Source organism: Protopterus annectens, chromosome 12.part0, assembly GCF_019279795.1.
Source record: "Protopterus annectens isolate FY-2018-M chromosome 12.part0, PAN1.0, whole genome shotgun sequence".
Taxonomy (NCBI): domain Eukaryota; kingdom Metazoa; phylum Chordata; order Ceratodontiformes; family Protopteridae; genus Protopterus; species Protopterus annectens.
In genome coordinates this window covers 1370988659-1371008671 of record NC_056746.1, presented here as the reverse complement: position 1 = coordinate 1371008671, position 20013 = coordinate 1370988659, and positions in this window count along the sequence as shown.

Sequence of the window (20013 nt, the reverse complement as noted above, 5' to 3'; positions counted from 1 at the left end):
TATATACATATGTCACAGTCCACACTGTCAAAAATGTTACCCATGCCATCAATATTGTCAAGCAGCTATGTCTGTATTGTATGCATTAATGGAACAGGTTTCACAAACGCATCTGGTGTAACACCTTGATGGGAGTTCCACACCATCAGACAGTAATGTTCATGCAACAAAAAGAATACCTAGGTATGACCAATAAGATGTGTGACAGCTAACTGTGGTAAAGGTAGTACACTTCAGTTACACATCACTGGAAGATATATAGGGAGGTACATGAAGAAGGGTGCATTGTACTCAGTTATTGTTGTGATGAAGGCTGTAAACTATGTAGGTATTATGACCTTTGATGTGGATGTCCTTCATATACTCAGTAGTTGTGTTACATACAAGGGAGTAGTCAGCACTGTAGCCATATCCTGGTGGATGTTCCACATACCATTTACCCCAGGACACAGGTCTCATACCTATTGGTTTGATTATAGGGTGTGATGCCTACATTATCCTTGGGTTATGTGTTTGTTTTCATGATGTGTCAAATACCCCATGCATTTGCTTCATTGCAGGTGTTGTTATGGCTGCGGCAGCAATTTTTGTTGTGTCTTGATACTGTCTGTATTATACTAATATCACAGTGGGAGTCAATGATTGCCCACAATCTGTAGTCCTTCAGACAGCTGTTTGGACACAGGACTGTATGTCATTTTTATTTAAGTACACAGACTACAGAACTCTGTATGTAAGGCAAGCACTACATCTCAAGTCTGGCTTGGAATGTCTCAGACAACACTTTATAGGTGATGGCATCAGCAATGTCCTGTGAGGAGACTATGGTAATAGCAGTGTCCCACATGCTGATGTTAAAGGCTCTCTCTAATGTCAAGCAAGTGCACACACACACACACACACACACACACACACACACACACACACACACACACACACACACACACACACACACACACACACACACACACCACAGTTGACTGTAATGAGAACAGAAACCTTAATTAAGTACACAGACTATTGGAACTCTGTATTTATGGCAAGCTCTGCAGCTCAAGTCTGACTTGGAGTGTCTTAGATAACACTTTATAGGTGATGACATCAGCAGTGTCTGGCAAGGAGAATATAATAGCAGTGTCCCACATGCTGATGTAAAAGGTTCTTTCTAATGTCAAGTACTATAAGTGCACAAACACACACACACACACACACACACACACACATACACACACACACACACACACACACACACACACACACACACACACACACACACACACACACACACACACACACACACACACACACACACACACTGGCAGCAGTGAGAACAGAACCCCTACCTATATAAGAAAACAAACTACAGAACTCTGGAGCTTTTCTCCCTGGGTCTCCACTGAAAATGGGTCTCAAGCCCAGTGGACTTCACTGGTCAACAAATGTCAATAAATAAATAAATGATACAGGAATGTGCAGGATGTAGGAAAGAACCATAGCTATGCATTTCTTCAACAGTGGAAACTGTAAAAATGTGCACAATAAATTTGAACTGTCACCTCCAGAAAGAGGGGTGACAACTAGTAATCTTTTGTATAGCCAATTGGACTAAATCAAGTATGTTAAGAAGAAACATGTATGAAATGGAGAGCCATGTATGGGGTGATTTTTTTGTGTGGGACAGGTGCCCATTTTTTCTTTTTTAATCCAGAGAAGAATGCTGGGTAAAGAACATTGGTATTTCTGGGTCTGGTAAGTTGGGTAGGTGAGGAAGCAAATGCAAAAAATAAAACAAGACACAGGTACGGTGAGGGACACAAAAGGTTGGGGGACACCATGATTGGGGTGAGGGAGAGAGACAACCCAGGCTCATGCCCATCAAACATGGAGACAGTAAAAATCTAGTCCTCACCCACTGGACTGTCATTACTGTCCCCTTACTCCACTGGCAGCTGAAGTGCTTGATGTCTTCTTCTCCTATATACCATGAGAGAGAGAGAGAGTAGCCTCGCCATCCAGTTTAGGCATACACCAATGCTCCATCCCTGGCATCTCCTGGCAGGTGATGAAATCTCTGCCTCCACCACTACTTCTGGAGGGTACCACAGCACCAGCTATCAGGGCAGTACTACCTGAGGGTCCAGGTAGTGCAGGGGCAGCCGAGGCAGTGCCAGATCGAGTCCCAAATGTGCTGGTCATTGGTGCTGGAGCCAGTTAAGCAGGGGATGCTGATCCACCTGGGCTGGCCTACCTTCCTGTGCTGTGAAGCCTTTAGTAAATTGTTACAGATGGATGACATGGAGACATTTTGACAACACATAGCAGAAAATAAAAAAAAAGAGATACGGATTGGGGTGAGAGAAAAAAGACATAAAATTAGTACCATCATATGTGAAATACAATGCATTAACACAATTATACAACTCTTTTATCTGAAGTATTACATTTAAGTAAACATCCTAACAACTACACACTATAACTACAGATAGCTGAAAGTAATCCTCGAAATGTGCATATATTGCACATATGCTTGGTTCAATTATACAGATTGCAGTTAACAGCAGGGCATTTATGCCACTTGTATGGAGTGTATTTTGTTGTAATTTTATTAAAGAAATGCAGTATTGTATAGTTGTTACTCATGGCATTTGAACCCATAACCTCTGACTACAGTCTTATACTTGACTCCTAAAGTTGGTTTGTGCTACCGACTAATGCATGCATACTTGCTTTTACAGTTAAGATATGTATGCTCAGTTTGCTACAACTGTATAGAAAACCCAAAAATCTATTTTTAACTTTTAAAGGTACAATAATACTGTTGTGCTGCAAACATGCCACTTGCTTACCTCAGTCTCTCCATTTGATCAGCATGAGCACAGTGATTAATGTATATTTTGGCATTAACTGTGGAAAGAACAGAAAAGAACAGAATAGCATTATGCATACCAGTCTTGCCTATATTTACCTTTCTATATATTACAAATACTCTTTTATTAGCATAATTACACAGCTGTGGGATGTCACTAGTTTGAAACTCAGTCAATCACTGGTTGTCAATATCCCTCTTGCACCTTTGTAAGTCATTAGAATGGTGCCTACATTGTCCTCCAGTGTGCAGGATGCCTTTTGCACTGAATACTGCCTAAGCCAAAATATTTCAAGCCTCAGACTTATACTGGGAGCCAGAATAGTTACTCTGCAGAAACCTTTGGCTGTGGTGCTTTACCAGGAGTCCAATAAATATCCTGGACTCCTGAGCACCCCACCTCTACACCTTAAAGTAGGCACCTTCCCCTCTAAAACCAGACATGTCTAATATGAGAACTAAAACAATGGCAATTAATGATTTCCTGCCAATTCCTGCTATTGAGTTTACTGGTAGTGCACAAACCCGAGCAATGATGCTAAACACATTTGCCTGATGTTAAGTAGAGAGCAGCAGTGCCAAGCAGGGAGGAAATAACTATTTTAAGTTGGAAGGTTAATCTGACACTCGTCCTTAGTTTGAGGAGTGTTCGGCTTGGAATTATAATTTGGAAATTGGAAGGTAACTGTTAGGTGAGTTAAGTTTGCAGACATACACTAGGGGCATAAATTTCATGTCCTGACACATTTTTTTTGGCTTTATACATTGATAAAACTGATTTTTAAAGTGTTGTATTCCAATCTAGGCATAAGGGACAAAGCATTTTCTTCCACATTGGTGATTTTCCATCTTTTCCACAGAAGAAGTGCTGCTCAGACATAGTCAGGAATCATACATAAATACAGCTCACAGTTTGAGTTGTTACACATGTATATGTGTGACCTGACAAGGTTTTTGTATATATATCCAGTTGTGTATGTATTTTAGGTAATTGTAAAGGCCATCCAAGTCCAGATAGCAGAATTATACTTGCAAAAATACAGTAGACAGCATGCCCTCAGTCATACATCTGAAAACACAATAAGGGTGCCTTATCCCTCATACATATAATTCATATCAGCTTCATTGTCTAAAGTGTTACAAGTGAGAGTGAATATAATGGGAAATGGAACAACAGTAGAAATGTCTGTAATGTCCTTTATTAGAACCCATGATCATGTGTATGGCAGCCCTACACGTACACCTTTTGCCACAAGAATGTTGAAATATTCTGTTCATTGCTATAAAATGGACTGTCACAACAGTAAAAATAGGTTGCACACCTTGTACTAGAACCCAGGATCATCTGTATTCCAGCCCTACACTTATACCTGCAGCCAAAGGAGTAGTTACATGACAGTTTCATAATTTCCTAATTCTCAAGTCTTGTGTGTTAACTGCCATGCAACATAGCTTAGCATGTTTGTGGAAGCTTGCAGAATTAATTGAATGTATCTGATTTCATTTCTTGACTTTCTGCATCCTGTCTGCAGGTGTTTGATAGTTGCAGGTGTTGGGGAACCTTGCTAACCACTGAACAACATCGTTTAGTAGTGTTGCATGATGGAAAGCAAAAATTCCAGCAATGTATCCTTTTTCACCTTTACACTTTTACAGACACCCTGTCTGTAGGTGTTCCATCTACATCCTGTGTGGGCCACTAATCTGGGTTTATCCACTGCTAAGTGTCATGCAAACAAGATAAGCACAACTAAACTTGAAATTCATTGTGTTTCTTCATTTCCCTTGTTTGTGCTAAGCATTGCACCTTGCAAACACTGGAAAAAATGGAAAAGTAGTTGAAAGAAGAAAAGTTATCTAGTAAATAAACACTGCAAACATTTTTTTAGTGCATATGAAACATTTTTACATAGGTCTGGATTTGAACTCTCACCCCAATGAACTGTCAGAACACAGTAAAGGTATCTTATCCATCTTTACCATACAAGCTGGTTTGTAACAGGGAACTGAAATCTTTCTGCATACAACCAACTGCAACATCAGCCATGGTACTAACAAAGCACATGACAGTTATTTGTACATGTATTAATTTTGGACATAGTGCACTGAGTGATCACATAGCCATTTATGACTATTGCTTGCAAAAACCTATCTCTGCCTTATCTCTCTGTGTTTGTTGCTCATTCTTGTCTTTTCTGAGCAGTAATCTGAGACAAACAGTCTGTAATGAATTGTATATTATTGTCCTTAAATGTGTGAGGATAGTAAGTGACAATAACATGCAAGTATCAACAAATGAAGGGGAGGTTAGACATTAATGAACTGAAACTGTGAATTGTGTGCTGCTTACATTTAAAACCTCGATAAAAATTACTTGTACATTTTTTGAGTCTAACCTGGCTGACACACCCACTGGAGATAGGGCAGTATGCATTGCTGTTGCATTTTCCTTCTCCCTATAAGTAAACATTCTCAGTTGCAATCCATTAGCAACAAACACTGAGGGAGTGCCTGCACTATGTTTATATGTGCTACACAGAGCCAAGTAGTTGGGATTCGGCAATTCTAATGAGTTCACACCTCATTTGCATATTCACCTTGCTTACAGCCCTGAATATACACCATAAAAAGGCAGCTATGAAAGTGAGAAGGCCTGTTTATGTTGAGAACACAGAACAGGCTGTTACTATGGTATATATCTGTACAGACTACTACTGACCTTGATAAGGTATGCTTCCATTCTTCAGCTATATACTGCATATGCCGAAATGTCATTAAGAAGAATCTGTTTGCATATATATATATATATATATATATATATCTATATATATATATATATATCTTCATTAGCAAATGCTACTTTTATCTGTATGCATTACTTAGAGGTGTACTGATGGCATGGTCATGTTTGTCAGGGTATTTCCCAAGTAGACATGATTAGCAATAGTTTAAAATGGAATGTTCTGTGTTAAATCTCTAGATGTTTCAGGGATAGTTCATTTAATAGCACGTTTAACATTTCAGTGATGGTTTGTTAGCAAAACTTGTCATTCACCTGTTCTTTTGGAGGTGGGGGAGCAAAGTTACATTTCTGCTTTAGCACAAACAAGGATATGCTGCTATTGTTACTTTCCTTGTTTTGCATCTAGCCTTGCTTCGTGTGTGAATGTAATATGCTAAAAACACACAATTTCTGTTTTTTATATTTCAGTATCTTGACTATTTTATTTTTCTTCAGTGGGAAATAGTGAAATGCCACCTTTTATGTTTCATCTGGAAACAGGATTTTTTTAGTTATGTGGTGCTTATGTGTATTATCATTCTGTTGTGTTTTAGGTCACCTAGGACTATGGCACCCAGGTGTCTCAGTTCCTGAAAACCCCCTTCAGTGACCCTGAGAATGAAGTTATTGTGGAAGCTTTTAGGTGGCATGGTGCTTTTCTGCTTAAGAAGGGATGTATAAATATGTCATAAAAATGCAAATTTGTCAGGAGATAGTTGCTGATGTGAATGCAGTAGGCAGCCATAGCAGGACATATGATTAGGTGCACCATAGGCCACTGACATGATCTCATCTGCATGGAGGAGAGCAGCTGCAGTGGCCCATGATCAGATGGGTACTGGGGGGACCTGCTACAGAGCCACCACTAGCAATAAAGGAAGAGTTCTTGTCCATTGTCAGGGATCCAGACAGGTCCCAGGAAAGTGCAGAACAGCATGTCCTTGTCATTGGTGCTACTGTTTCAGGGACAACAAGTATATCCCAGGAGGAGCTTCCAGGTAGGCTTACGTATCTCAATTGTTAAATACTCTTGTATGATAAAATCTTAACTACAATATGCAAGTTCTGGTTAACAATAAATTATTTTGTTGGGGGGACTTGTAGTTTGCTACAGTTAACAACACATTCTGATTAGTTACACATGGGCTAAGGTTGGATTTGTCATACAAGTTCATGTTAAAAGTGTACTTAATGGACATATAAAAAGCAAACAATTTTAACCTCCTGTGTTACTGTTAATTGTAATGATGCTTTCCTTAACTTTTGCTTAACTTCTTCAAGGACCATCATCCATGGGAAGCATACCCTCAACTTCACATAGTAAGCCAGATATTTTCTTTGTCGGTGGTAATGAACAGCTCAGAGAAATATAAAACTTTTATCCATATGTGTGATGTATGTGTCAGAACTGTTGTGTGTACTGCTGTACTGTCTGTAGTAGTGATACCTCTCTTACTTTGTTAGGATACATCTGACCATAGTAGTGTAGCTATTAATATTTTTCCTGTGTTTGTTAATATTTATCACAGGTGATCCTGATAGTGGAAGTGGAAGTGTAGGACTCTTGCCACCTGAAGTCCGAGTATCTACAGACTCTGATGATAATGGTGGCTAAACAGAGGCACAGTCGGTGGGTGCAGAGGTTGAATCTGACACTGAGGTTGAGATTCAACCATCCCCTGTAATTCCTTTGGACATAGCCAGTAGGCCTATGCCAACCCATTCCAGTGAGCCTTCAGATATTGGACAGATGGAGGGTGAGACACTCGATCAGGGAAGTGTGGTTACTGTGGATTCAGTGCCTGTTGACTCTGGCCATAGCCAAAATGTGGGCTAGATACCATGCAAGAGGATTGTTAGGGGTACTTGGAGGAAGCCTGCTGATCCAGGTGTCTATCCATGGTACTCCACATATATTTAGGGCCATCATGGAGGCACAGGCATTTCCCTATAGGTCATCCAGAGAAATGCTTAGGGTTGTAGATGTGGCTCAGGTTGACATGTCTGACTGCCTCCACCATGTTGCCGATTCAATGGATCAGATGAATGACACATTGGAATGGGCAGTGTCTGTGATGGAACATTTGCCGGGAAGGTCCTTGTTAATGTAAGTCAGCTACATTAGCTGTTGTTAGCCATCATGGCTATGCCTGATCACAGTCCCACAGTGGCACTACTTCCACTGCTCTGTGGTTGGGGTGTCCACATCCAGATGTGGTATTTGGCATACTTTAAGGGGAGCTCAACCAGCAGACATCAGTCACACTCAGGTAGCAGCAGTGCATCAGACTGTGGGCGTGGATGTGCAGTGCAAGTCCTGGCAGAGCTGGTTCTCATAGTTGGGTATGATAATGATGAACTGCCACCTCTACCATGCACAGCTCACACCTGTCCGACATACCAAGATGTAGAGCTAGCAGAGAGCTTGTCTGTCTTCCTGCAGATGCTCACACCCCAATTTCACCTGAAGAACCCATGCAGACATACACACAATAAGTACATAGTTCAGCCACGGAGCTTAAAGCTCATTTTGTCTCACTGGCCATTTGTTACTTTATCTGAATGTCTGTCTGCTTCTCTTTCTTACTCATTCACATACACACCAACCTTTTGTGTCAGCCTAGGCTTCTTGTCCCCCCACAGAACACCCTGTGCAAGTGATAACTGTGCCATATCCATGTTTTCTATCTTTTGAATTCAGGGATATGTAACATTTGTGTCTGATATGTAGGATGCATAGTTGACTTAATGCTTAGTATATCTGCATTTGTGATTTTTTTTTTGTAATTGTACCTTTGACATATTTTGGTTTTAGAAAGTTAGACAGTTGATAGAATCAAACATTTTTTGCATCAGTATTGTTAATGATCTCATGAGGGTTGTGAAGTCTGAAATTAAAATGTTTCACATTACTTTTTAACTTCTCTCTTTAATGATTATCAAGTACAAAAGTATGGTGCTAAACTGTGGGCATTCAGTGACAATCTGTACTTTTTTTTCCCTATTACATTTCCCTGTCTAGTTATTTGCTCCCAATACCTTGGTTCCTTTGCCATTTTCTCCAGTACATTCCCACCCCGTCTTGCCTATTGTCTGTATCCCTAATGGATCCCTATCAGCAGAATCTCCTTTCTGCATTCCTCTGTTGGCTTAGTTCTTAGAAGACTTTCTGCTACTTTATGAATATAATATTCTGTATTATTATTGTCTTTCTCCTTAAAGGTCTGCATCCAAAATCCTAGTCTCTCCCTGTTACTTGCGCTTCCCCTCGTTTCATCATCCTCTCTTTCCACTTTGAATTATAGTTTTCTGCTTGTGCTATGTATAGGAGCCTTAACTGTGTTGCTGTGAAATACCCCTTCAGCTCAGGTAATCCCAATCCACTCTGTTCTACTGGAAGAATAAACTTATCCCACTTGACTCTTACCGTCTTCCCCTCCCAGATAAAGTCCTTCAGCTCTTTATTAATTGCTATCCACAATTTCTCCTCTGGTTGATAAAAATATGCCTGACCAGTGTATTAGACTAAAGGGACTAAACAGATTTTAACTGCTTGTATCTTACTGTCAATATCCATATAACAGAGCTTACATTTTCTCAGTTTTTGTATTCTCTTTTGTTTAGTCTCGTCCCTCATATCCTTATCTGCTACACCAGTACCATTTTAATCCACACTCCTAAATCCTTCATGTTATCATGTCCCCATAAATATGGATGTTGCTGAACCAGTTCATGTGTGGGTACATCATTTACTGCTATTGCTTTTGTTTTTGCTTCATTCATTTTGTATCCCATAAATGTTTGATACTGCCTCAGTATGTTCCACAACACTTTAATGTGTCTTTCTGGTTTTGTCAGGTATAAAATAACGTCATCTGCAGATAGATGCAGCTTTCCTTGACTACCATACCAGTTATATCTATGAATCTCTGAGTCCCTTGTTTTCTTTGCCAGTGGTTCTAAATATAATGCAGATAACGAAGGGGACAGAGATGACCATCACTACTTGTGAGAGGTATGACTGTCTGAATCTTTGATGCCTGAGGACTACTGCTTGATAATGGACACATATAAATCACATGACTCTCTGCTGTCACATGTAAAAGTCATTTCTGTACATATCTCCCACCTTTTACATGCTTACATTACCAAGTAACACCATGCAAGGATATGACATTGATTTATATTATTAAACAATGCACTTCAGGTACAACATGTACAGTACCTTGTAAATCTAGAAATTGCTACAGGTTTAGTTCAGGGCTGAGTCTTTCTGATGCTAAGAATATACAGCCATTACATGGGTAGGTAAACTTTGTGAGGGTTGCTTGGCATCAATGTTACTATATGTATGTGCATAGGAGGAAGGTTTTATCCCCCTTAGGTGATGAGTGAGTGTGCTATGTGTTGCCTCTTAGCCATTGTGAGGGCATATTGAGCAAGCCTACACCCACAGCAGCTGTTGGTTCCCCCTTTGACTCTTCACCTGCTTGTGGCTGTAGTGACCTTGCCATTGGTGGTGGGATGCTTGCCCCTTCCCCTTGTTGATCCTGCTGAAGCTGCTTTCTCAGGATGATGTTGTGAAGCATGGCACAGATGATGAAGATTTCAGTACATGTACAGGGATCGCACTGCAGGGCTCCCTCATATGTATCTAGGCTGGAACTGTGACTTCAGTAGGCCAAACACACACTATGATATTTTTGGTTTCTGTGTGTGCCTCATTATGGCATTCTTCAGTGGGTGTGTGTGTGCATTTCTGATGGGTGTCATCAGCCATGGTTCCAGTGCATAACATGCTTCCCCCAGTAAATGACCCTGTGGGATATCCCCCCTAGTGAACATCTGATACAGTTGGGAGGTGTGCCAGATATGTGAGTCATGGTAACTGCCTGGGTTGCCAACACACACATTCAAGATGATCCCTTTGGCATTACACACAACTTCACAGTTTATAGAGTGGAAACCCTTTCTATTTATGAAACTCCTTCCCTGTTCACCGGGTGGTGCTTAACTTCTATATGTGTGCAATCTATGGCACCCGGTACTTCAAGGTAGTGCACTACAGGGTAGAACTCCTCCATATTTGTGGCCCTGTCCTCAGGAGTATGGTGAAAGTATATATGGTCACTAACATGTTGTAGCATAGCGTTTAGCAATTGATGGAGGATCCTGGATGCTGATAGCTATGACACCCCCAGCATGTTCCCTGCTGGTCTCTGAAAGGTTCCTGTAGCTACAATTCTAAATGATACACATACCTTTGTCTCCACTGGTTTGGGTTCCCATTGGTTTACCCTGGCTCTGAGCTGAGAACAACAGAGGTTGCAGAGTTCCTGTAGTGTGGCTCTATCCATCTTGTAGTACTCTACAATTTAAATGTCATGCAGATTATAATAAGTTAAATGGGGTCTGATAATTCTTCTCCTTCTTGGCCATAGTCTATTAGCAGCAGCAGTGTAGACTTCAGCCTGTTGCACATACAAATGAATTAAAGCAACAGCAGCTCCTAACATTGTTTCTGTGTAGACTCCTTTCCGTGGCTGTATTCCAATAGGTTTTGGAATTTGCAGGGAAAACAAGCACTGAGTCTACACAGTTGCTTTATAGTTTGTTGAATAGCTCCTCCATTTTGGATTGCTTGATTAGGATATAATTCAGCTGCTTATGCTATAATTAGCATACTACAGTGTTTACCTTGTTTGTGCAAAACAGTGTGCTACCATGTGTGTGCTGTGGCGCAATGCACACACAGTGTAAACAGATGGTGTAGGCTTTACTGAATCTGGCTGACAATCTAAACAAGTAAGGGCCTAGGACAGAGCCCTGTGGGACACCCTGACTGTAAGCAAGAATTTCACCTGTCCAGATGTTGTATGATACTTGCCATGTCCTATCTGTAAGCCATACAGCTATCCATCTTATCAAGAGTACATCAATACCTAGTTGTTCTAATTTATTAATCATTGTTTTGTGTATAACTCTGTCAAATGCTGAATAAATTATATCACAGCACAATTTTCCAGGCATAGCTGGTTTTATTTTGCTATAGAACATCATGTTATAGGTGACAATAGATCTATTATCAAAATTTGCATGCTGATATATGGTTTCAAGTCCCATCCTTTCCAATTCTGTCAATAACTTATTCAATATTACCTTCTCCATTATTTTTACACAACATGAAAGTAGACTTAAGGGTCAGTATGAATCTGTATTTGTCCTACTTCCCTTTCCCTTTAAAGACAGATTTAATAAGCATGTCTCCAATCTTGAGGAATCCCCCCATGTTTGTATGACCTAGTAAATAATATATATAATGGTACTGTAGGTTCTTGTTGAAGTGTTATTCGGTCAATATTACTAATTCTGTCTCTTCCCTTTGCTTTGTTTGGATCCAGTTTGAGCAGTTCTTTTTCAACATTATCTAATTTGATTTTGGTATCTGGGGTTACCTGGATGTCACTAGGACAACTTATCACCCCCTTTGTGGCGCCAAACTGTTTTGCATAAGATTTTGTAAATATATCTATAATCTGTTGTGTTTGAGAATACATTTTAGAGTCTACACACAGTTTATCACTTTGTATATCTTTACTCCTTCCACATCTTATGTATCTATAAAAAGGTTTTCTATTATGGTCAATATCTTTATATAAATTTTCTTCAAATTTTTCTTGATCTTTTCTCACACCATGCTTCATTTATTTGTCTAGCTTGTTTATTTCAGTTTTCAAAGTTGTAGTTCCATTTCATTTCTGTTTCTTATATCTTTTTGTATCTCATCTTAATCAGGTATCTTGTTCTTATGGAAATATCCCCCTGACATTGTATGCCTAGATCCTGATGCTAAAACATTTTTTTTTATTTTTTTGCACTAAACAATTTTTCTTTCATAGGTTCATAGGTAGGTACTAGGCTATCGGCCTGAGGGCCTCTGTAAGCCTCTTCACATTGCTTCTGCAGGTTTTCCACTGAACACCTCACTCCAATTAGTTTTACATAGTGGCTGTTTTGCTTCCATGTAATCTATAATTAATCTTGTGTGCACTGGTTTAGATTTCAGCTTGGCAGAATTATCTAGCAACAAATTCACCTTTATAACCCCATGATCACTACACATCAGCCGTGTTAAAACTTGAATTTAGTAACTTCTTTAAGGACACAAACAATGTCTAGTGTGTTCTGTTCCCTCGTAGGTTTTTTTACAGTCTGGAGCAATTGTTGCCCCTGATCATATGTTGTGAATAATTTCTTTACTAATGTCATTGTGTCAATATTATTCCAGTCTGTTTCTGGTAAATTTAAGTCCCCAGCCTCTATTATTCTTCCCTCCTGTGTTTCATGCAAGAAATGTATAAATTCTTCTAGGTCATCAGCGCTTGACATGGCTGATCTTTACACTCCAACATTGTCATATGTTTCAGGTTTGTCTTTATTGTCACAGTTACACAATCAGCATTGTTGCTAACACTGAACATGTAATAATCATAGGTTTCATAACTATCTTTAATCCTTATCATAACACTTCCACCTGATGTTTTGTTAGAATGTCTGTTACAGTAAAAACATTCATACCCTGGCAGAACTTATTTTCAGTCATTGTACTTTAACTATGCTTCACAAACAATAACAACAACATCAATCCTGTGTGAACATAGCAAATTTTCTAATAAAAAAACTTTATTTGTATTTTATTTTGACATTTGTTGATTGGGTATGTCTGACTGAGCAGTAGCCCATCTTCAGCGGAGGCTCATGGGGAAAAGCCACATACAGACACAAATATTGAATACATTTAATTTCAACTGTCAGCATAGTTCTTTTTTCTCCAACACACTATCAACTTCCCCTTCAAGCTCTTCCATCTCCATACAGCCCAGAATGATAAATTTAAAACCAGAATGTCTGGGGTATTCTAATAAGTGCTTGGATAAGGCATTTCTCTGGCATTTACATCTGATGTCAGAAAGATGAAATGAAATCTTCCTTTTCAGTTTATTCATAGTCTTACACACATAAAATACAGGGCAGTCATTACACATGGCCTTATACACAACTTTTTCAGTATTACAGTTATCACCTGCTGAAGAATTCACCATCTTTTTAAGATAGGGGCACTCAAATAAGTCGTACTCCATCAAATATTCACAGAAAGTGCAGTTTGGTGGCCCACAGATTTTAGTGCTCATGTTATCCTGGCGTTCCTTAAACAGATTTTAGTGCTCATGTCATCCTGGCGTTCCTTATTTCCGCAGATTTTAGTGCTCATGTCATCCTGGCGTTCCTTATTTCCACAGATTTTAGTGCTCATGTCATCCTGACGTTCCTTATTTCCACAGATTTTAGTGCTCACGTCATCCTGGCATTCCTTATCATGTCATCCTGGCATTCCTAATCACGTCATCCTGGCGTTCATAATCACGTCATCCTGGCATTCCTTATCATGTCATCCTGGCGTTTCTAATCACATCATCCTGGCGTTCCTTATCATGTCATCCTGGCGTTCCTTAGTTTTATTTTCCACATAGCTATGTATGCTTCTGCTCTTTTATGCTGCTGGTCTTTTAATACAAAAGGAGGATGATCTCCTAAAACTCTTATAAACTGCTGATTGTCAGTGAGGATGGCCCTGTTCTCCTTAATAATGGCTTTAACTGCATTGAAATCCCAGGTGTAAGTTAGAATGCAACTGTCCTTACTTTTCTATTCTTTTGGGTTAGGGTGTCCTCATTGCATAATTTTCCTAAAAGGCCTATTCCACATAGGGTCATTGTTAATTCTGAAATCCGTAATGGGATCCGGGATCACATGTAACACATTTGATTCATCTCCTCTGGTTAAGAAATCATTTTCAAGATCATTCATATTTTTCAGAAAAGGGCCAAATCTGTGGTAATGCGTGCTAATCTGTAGCCTTGTGATTTTATTATATTGTGATTCGTTTTTACTGGATGCATACTGTCTCTGTCATGTAAGTAGTTCACACTTGGTTTCCTGTATAAGTTACTAATTCATTTTCCTCCATTTTTGTCAGTACTAACAGTCATAGCAAGGAACTGCAGACTTATAAATACTTGAAGTATCTAGTTTATGGAAACAAGACTTCCGTTAGAGTTAGCGATTACACGTGCTGGTAACTATTATAGGTTTTGAACGGACTATGGCTATATGATTAGCACCTGGTGCTTCACCTTGTAGGGCACACACACTTTCATCACACAAGTTTCAGGATGATACAAAAACACCCAACACTGATATGTCACATTGTTTAACAAAAGCTAAAAGAGTGTTACACTTGACTTGGCTGAGAATCCCTTTGTCTGGTATATGGCCTAAATTCCTCCAGTCCCTCTATGTTTAAGTTGGCAAATAATAGCCTGATATAGTTCTCATTTTAATTCCAAGAAAAACATTTTACAGATGACTGTAGATGGAATCAAACACTGGTTATTGTTTCTGGGATCAAATTTGCTTGCCAATGATTATAAAGATATTACAATATAGGCTACCCAGCTTACATTATGCATTGCCACAAGACTTCAGCACGTTACACTCAGGTGTGCATTATGCTTTGTCCATGGCACAGCTGTCATACATAGTTGTGTATTATCCATTGTCCATGACACAGCTATCATACTTAGTTGTGTATTATACGTTGTCATTGGCACAGCTAACATGCTTAGTTATGCATTATACAGTGTCTGTGGCACAGCTATCATACTTAGTTGTGTATTATACATTGTCTATGGTACAGCTGTCATACTTAGTTGTGTATTACACATTGTCTGTGGCACAGTTATCATAGTTACTTATGTATTATACATTCTCTGTGGTACAGCTATCATACTTAGTTGTGTATTATACATTGTCCATGGCACAGCTATCATAGTTACTTATGTATTATACATTGTCTGTGGCACAGTTATCATACTTAGATGTATATTATACATTGTCCAAGGCATAGCTATCGTAGTTACTTATGTATTATACATTGTCTGTGGCACAGCTATCATACTTAGTTGTGTATTATACATTGTCCTTGGCACAGCTAACATACTTAATTATGCATTATACATTGTCTGTGGCACAGATACAATGCTTTGTTGTGTATTATACACTGCCCTTGGCACAGCTATCAGGCCAGTGTGATATCTAAAATGGTCCTGTGCTATTCAGGGGAATGAGCTGGTAGCAAAAAGGTGTTGAACAAGTGATAATGTGCTGTATGTTGCTTTTGCTGCATAAATGAATGAGCCATCAGTTTGTCAAGGCACGCTACTGAAAGAAAATGCAGGCAAGAGTGCAGGGACAGTCTATAAGGGGCATGTTAGCAAAGTGGAAATGATATTTCTAAGAAGAAAGTATGTATGCCTTTGCCTTTGAGAATGCACAAGTTCTGCTGTTGCTCAATGGTGACTTGGCATAAACAATTCAAAGGCCTTCCTTGCAAATGTGTTGGATAGCAGATAGCAGAAAATGAACCACTAATACCACCATTGCATAACCCGAGTGGCTGACATTGCCATAACAGTGTAAGCACATAGTCTGTACAGGCCTCTTTATCAATACTGTCTTTATTAAAGTAATGGATATTCATTCAGTGTGACTAGATGCAGCGGTCATGGAATCAGCTATGTCAGAAAAAATTCTTCAGTTATTAAAGTAATATTCATGAGAAAGCTATTGCCTGAGTAAATTGTGAGTGATTGCAGATTGCAGTTTACTTTAGATAACTTTAAAATCTTTGCCAAACAGAACAGAATAGAATACTGTTTTCCTGCAGCGAACCTTTCTTTCAACTGACAGTGGACTGCTGGAGACATTTGTACAGACTTGTAAAAAAAATCACTGAAAGTTATGAATCCATATAGGCAACCAGTGAAGTAGCAAACTGAACATTTTTATTGTTTATTACTGTACATCAATTATGTGAGGAAGAATTGAAGAAACTTTTAATAAATGTAAAAGTAGAAATTACAAAAACTGCCTTCTTCAGCATTAAAAAAATAAAACAGTCTTCTAGCCATAGAAATTCATTGAAAATAAACTCAGAAGAAGTGGAAGCAGTGACAGATTGTATCTGCCTGAATTCAAAGATTTCTGCAGATAGTGATTGGAGCCATGAAAAAAGGGGGAAAAATGATTGCTTTTTACAGGGATTGCTATGGTTAAGATTTTAAACAGCAAAGATATCACATTGTCATGAAAGGTCTGTATAGTTAAAGTTATGGTTTCTGCGTTAATAGCATATAATTGTGAGGTCTGGACTATAAGTAAAGCTGTGCACTAGAAAAGTGATGCATTTCAAGTGTATTGCTAAAGAAAAAACAGTGAAGGTTTGAGGGTTTGAAAGAGGATTGAATCCATCAATACTTAATGAGATAAATCCAGACTGTTAACTGGAAGCTCTGATAGCAAAACTCAGATGGTTTGTGACATAATGCAAAGACAGGATTTATTAGAGAAGACAATGACACTGGCAAAGGTCAAAGAAAGAGAAGAGGCATCAGACATTAATGTGGATGGAAAACTATTAAAGCAATGTTGATGAATTTACAAGAACTTAAAGATTCACTTGTTGACAGACAGGCCTGGCATACTACAGTCCTTGATATCACGAAAAGTCAGATTTGATTAAACAATAACACCAACGTAAATTATGCTACACGAACAACCACTAATTAAATATTTGCCATGTGATTTCTGAAAATAATCCTGAGATTAAAGTTTTTTAGCATCAGTACACTACAGATATGCATATACAGACAATCCTGATGCCTACTGTCAAGTAAAACCGCACATCTGGCTTTTACTAACATACATGTTTTCCAGAAACTAAATGCAAGTGCGGAGGGTGTGTTATGTACTTCATGAAGTTCATGTGCATTATGCATACATGTTTTGAGCATATCTTTGTAATCATGCAGGAGGTAAAGCAAGGCATCTTCTATGGAATTTAGGGTTCTCTGCCTTTATTAGATAAATCTGTTCTTGCAACCCATGGGAAATACAGAACTGCATGTATTCCTTTAAACCACCTCCTAAACAGTAAATGCAATTTTTTAAATACAAAAAATAAAAATGACTTCATTACAGTGTCACCAGAATGGGTTTAAGCTTATTAACTGGAAAATAAAAATTTAAAAAGGAATGGTGTTACCATACTTTAGATGTGACCCTAACAGAGCTGTGCTGAAAACTTAGGTCAAAACAAGAGCAAGCTGCCAAAGTTAGGCGTCTGCGTTCAATTTGATGCATGTCGGCTTAGTGCTCTGTCACGTTTCATTATCTGATCTGTAACTCATGACACGGCTATTTCTTAAAACTGCAGCTTCAGTGTCAGAGCTGCCCTCATTCATATTCCAAATAATAACTTGTCCAGGGTCAAGCAAGACTTCATGTTTGCTATGCAGAACAACCTTTAGAGCAGTGTATACTCATTTTTGTTTAAGACATAAACTGAAAAAAAAAACATGCTGTAGCTTTCTCCAAAGGCTACTGAGAAAAAATATAATAAAGAGTCAGCCTTCAAAATGCTATATATCTCTCTGAATTGTTGAAATTACTTGTCATTTTATTGTTGCACGTATCACATTTGATCTGTATTATTCTTCAGTCCACTTAAATTCCAAATGTGTGGTCAGCATTAACAAATGCATATTTTGTTTTTGTGACTACAAGTCTGCTATTACTTGAGATCAGAATTTTGACCTTTTCATACACAGAAAAAGTCAGTAAGTGAATAAAAACAATATGTAAAGGAAGAAGGTGAATAAAAACAATATTTAAAGGAAGAAGGTGAAGAGCAGAGCAGCATAAAATATGTTTATAACCTGCAATGATAAAACTAAGTTTACACGTGAGAAAACTAACCATTAACAATGTAATGCACTCGTTAATAACCCACAAATGCACAGTCGTTTCTCTGCAATGGGCTAAGTGCTGAATGACATTATGTGTTTTACAATGACATTACCCTGCTCAAGTCACAAGTGCGTCACTTAAACCCTCCTACCTGCAGATTGGTTGGGGGGGGGGCAGATTGAGCATTGCAATAATTTAAAATGTAGTGTAGGAGTTCTGCACAGTGAACATTTTGACAGGATAAATACTCATAGACAACTTCACAACAAGAAATAATCAGAGAACCTTTCTTCAGTTAAATACAGTTCATGTTTCATATAGCCTATATCACTTCTCCATCTTAATAAATTAATAAATAAAATGAAAAAAAAACAATGTTATTGTATCTATTTTCCTTTTTCATAAGTGTGCTGTCAATAACAAAAATGCATAGGACAAAGGTAAAACAGATTAAAGCATGATTTATATCAGGCATATGTGGCTAAGGAGAAAGTTTGACTCTGCAACTCCAGGTTATTATGAGGGCACAAATCATTTAAAAATATTAACAGAGTATATTTCATTTTTACATGTTCTGTCAAACTAAAAACATTGAGTGATGTATTTAATGTTTAAATGATCCATCGGGGATGGCTGGTTGTTAAGACTTGATACCTCAGACTGGCGCTATTCCATTCTGGTTTCATGCTGACATATTAAATTGCTGGCTGATACAAAAACAAGCCACCAGCAAAAACCGTGAAGAAGGGAAACATTTTTTTTGGAATAAAACTTCATTCGGATTTTAAGTAGATGGTAGACTGTTAGTAGCATACTTTCTGCATAAAGCATATAAAAAGTAGCAGCCACAAAAATTAACACAATGAAATTTATAATTATTTCAAGGCTGTCAACAGTGTTACAACTGCAATCAGCAAATCTAAATTAAAAGCCTCCCAGAAAGAGTCTAAATTCAGATTATGGCTTTTCCTTTTCTGACATAGATATTTGCATGAAAATAGAATAGTGTTCTCTCAGGTTATGTAAAAAGGTTAAAACTGTTCTAAAGGTTAAACCATTTTAATCTGCAATACTTGTTAATAAAATATTACTTTTTTTCATCAAAAGGCCAGGCAAATGAGTACCACATGGGGCAAACTCTAAGTGTTTAATTTGAAATTGTTATTCTCTTATTGTAATTATTTTATCATAATTGTTCTTATGTCAGCTCATCAGATACCTTTAATGGAAGTATTATACTGGATGTAAATGTGTCACGACTCTTGTGTTAAAGCATACAAAGTGATCTGGTACATAACCTCTTCCTTTGTCAGGTGAGTAGTACTGAGACAGGTGGTATAAACAAAGGGTGGTGTATAGCAACTGTTAAAGTGCTGTTGTCTTGTGGCTCTGTTACATGTCATTAAATTTATTAAAATTATACTAAAAGTGGCAACCCACTGTTAGTGCTAACCTGAAATGTTACATAATGATTGTTAAACTATTCTGCAGGGCAAAG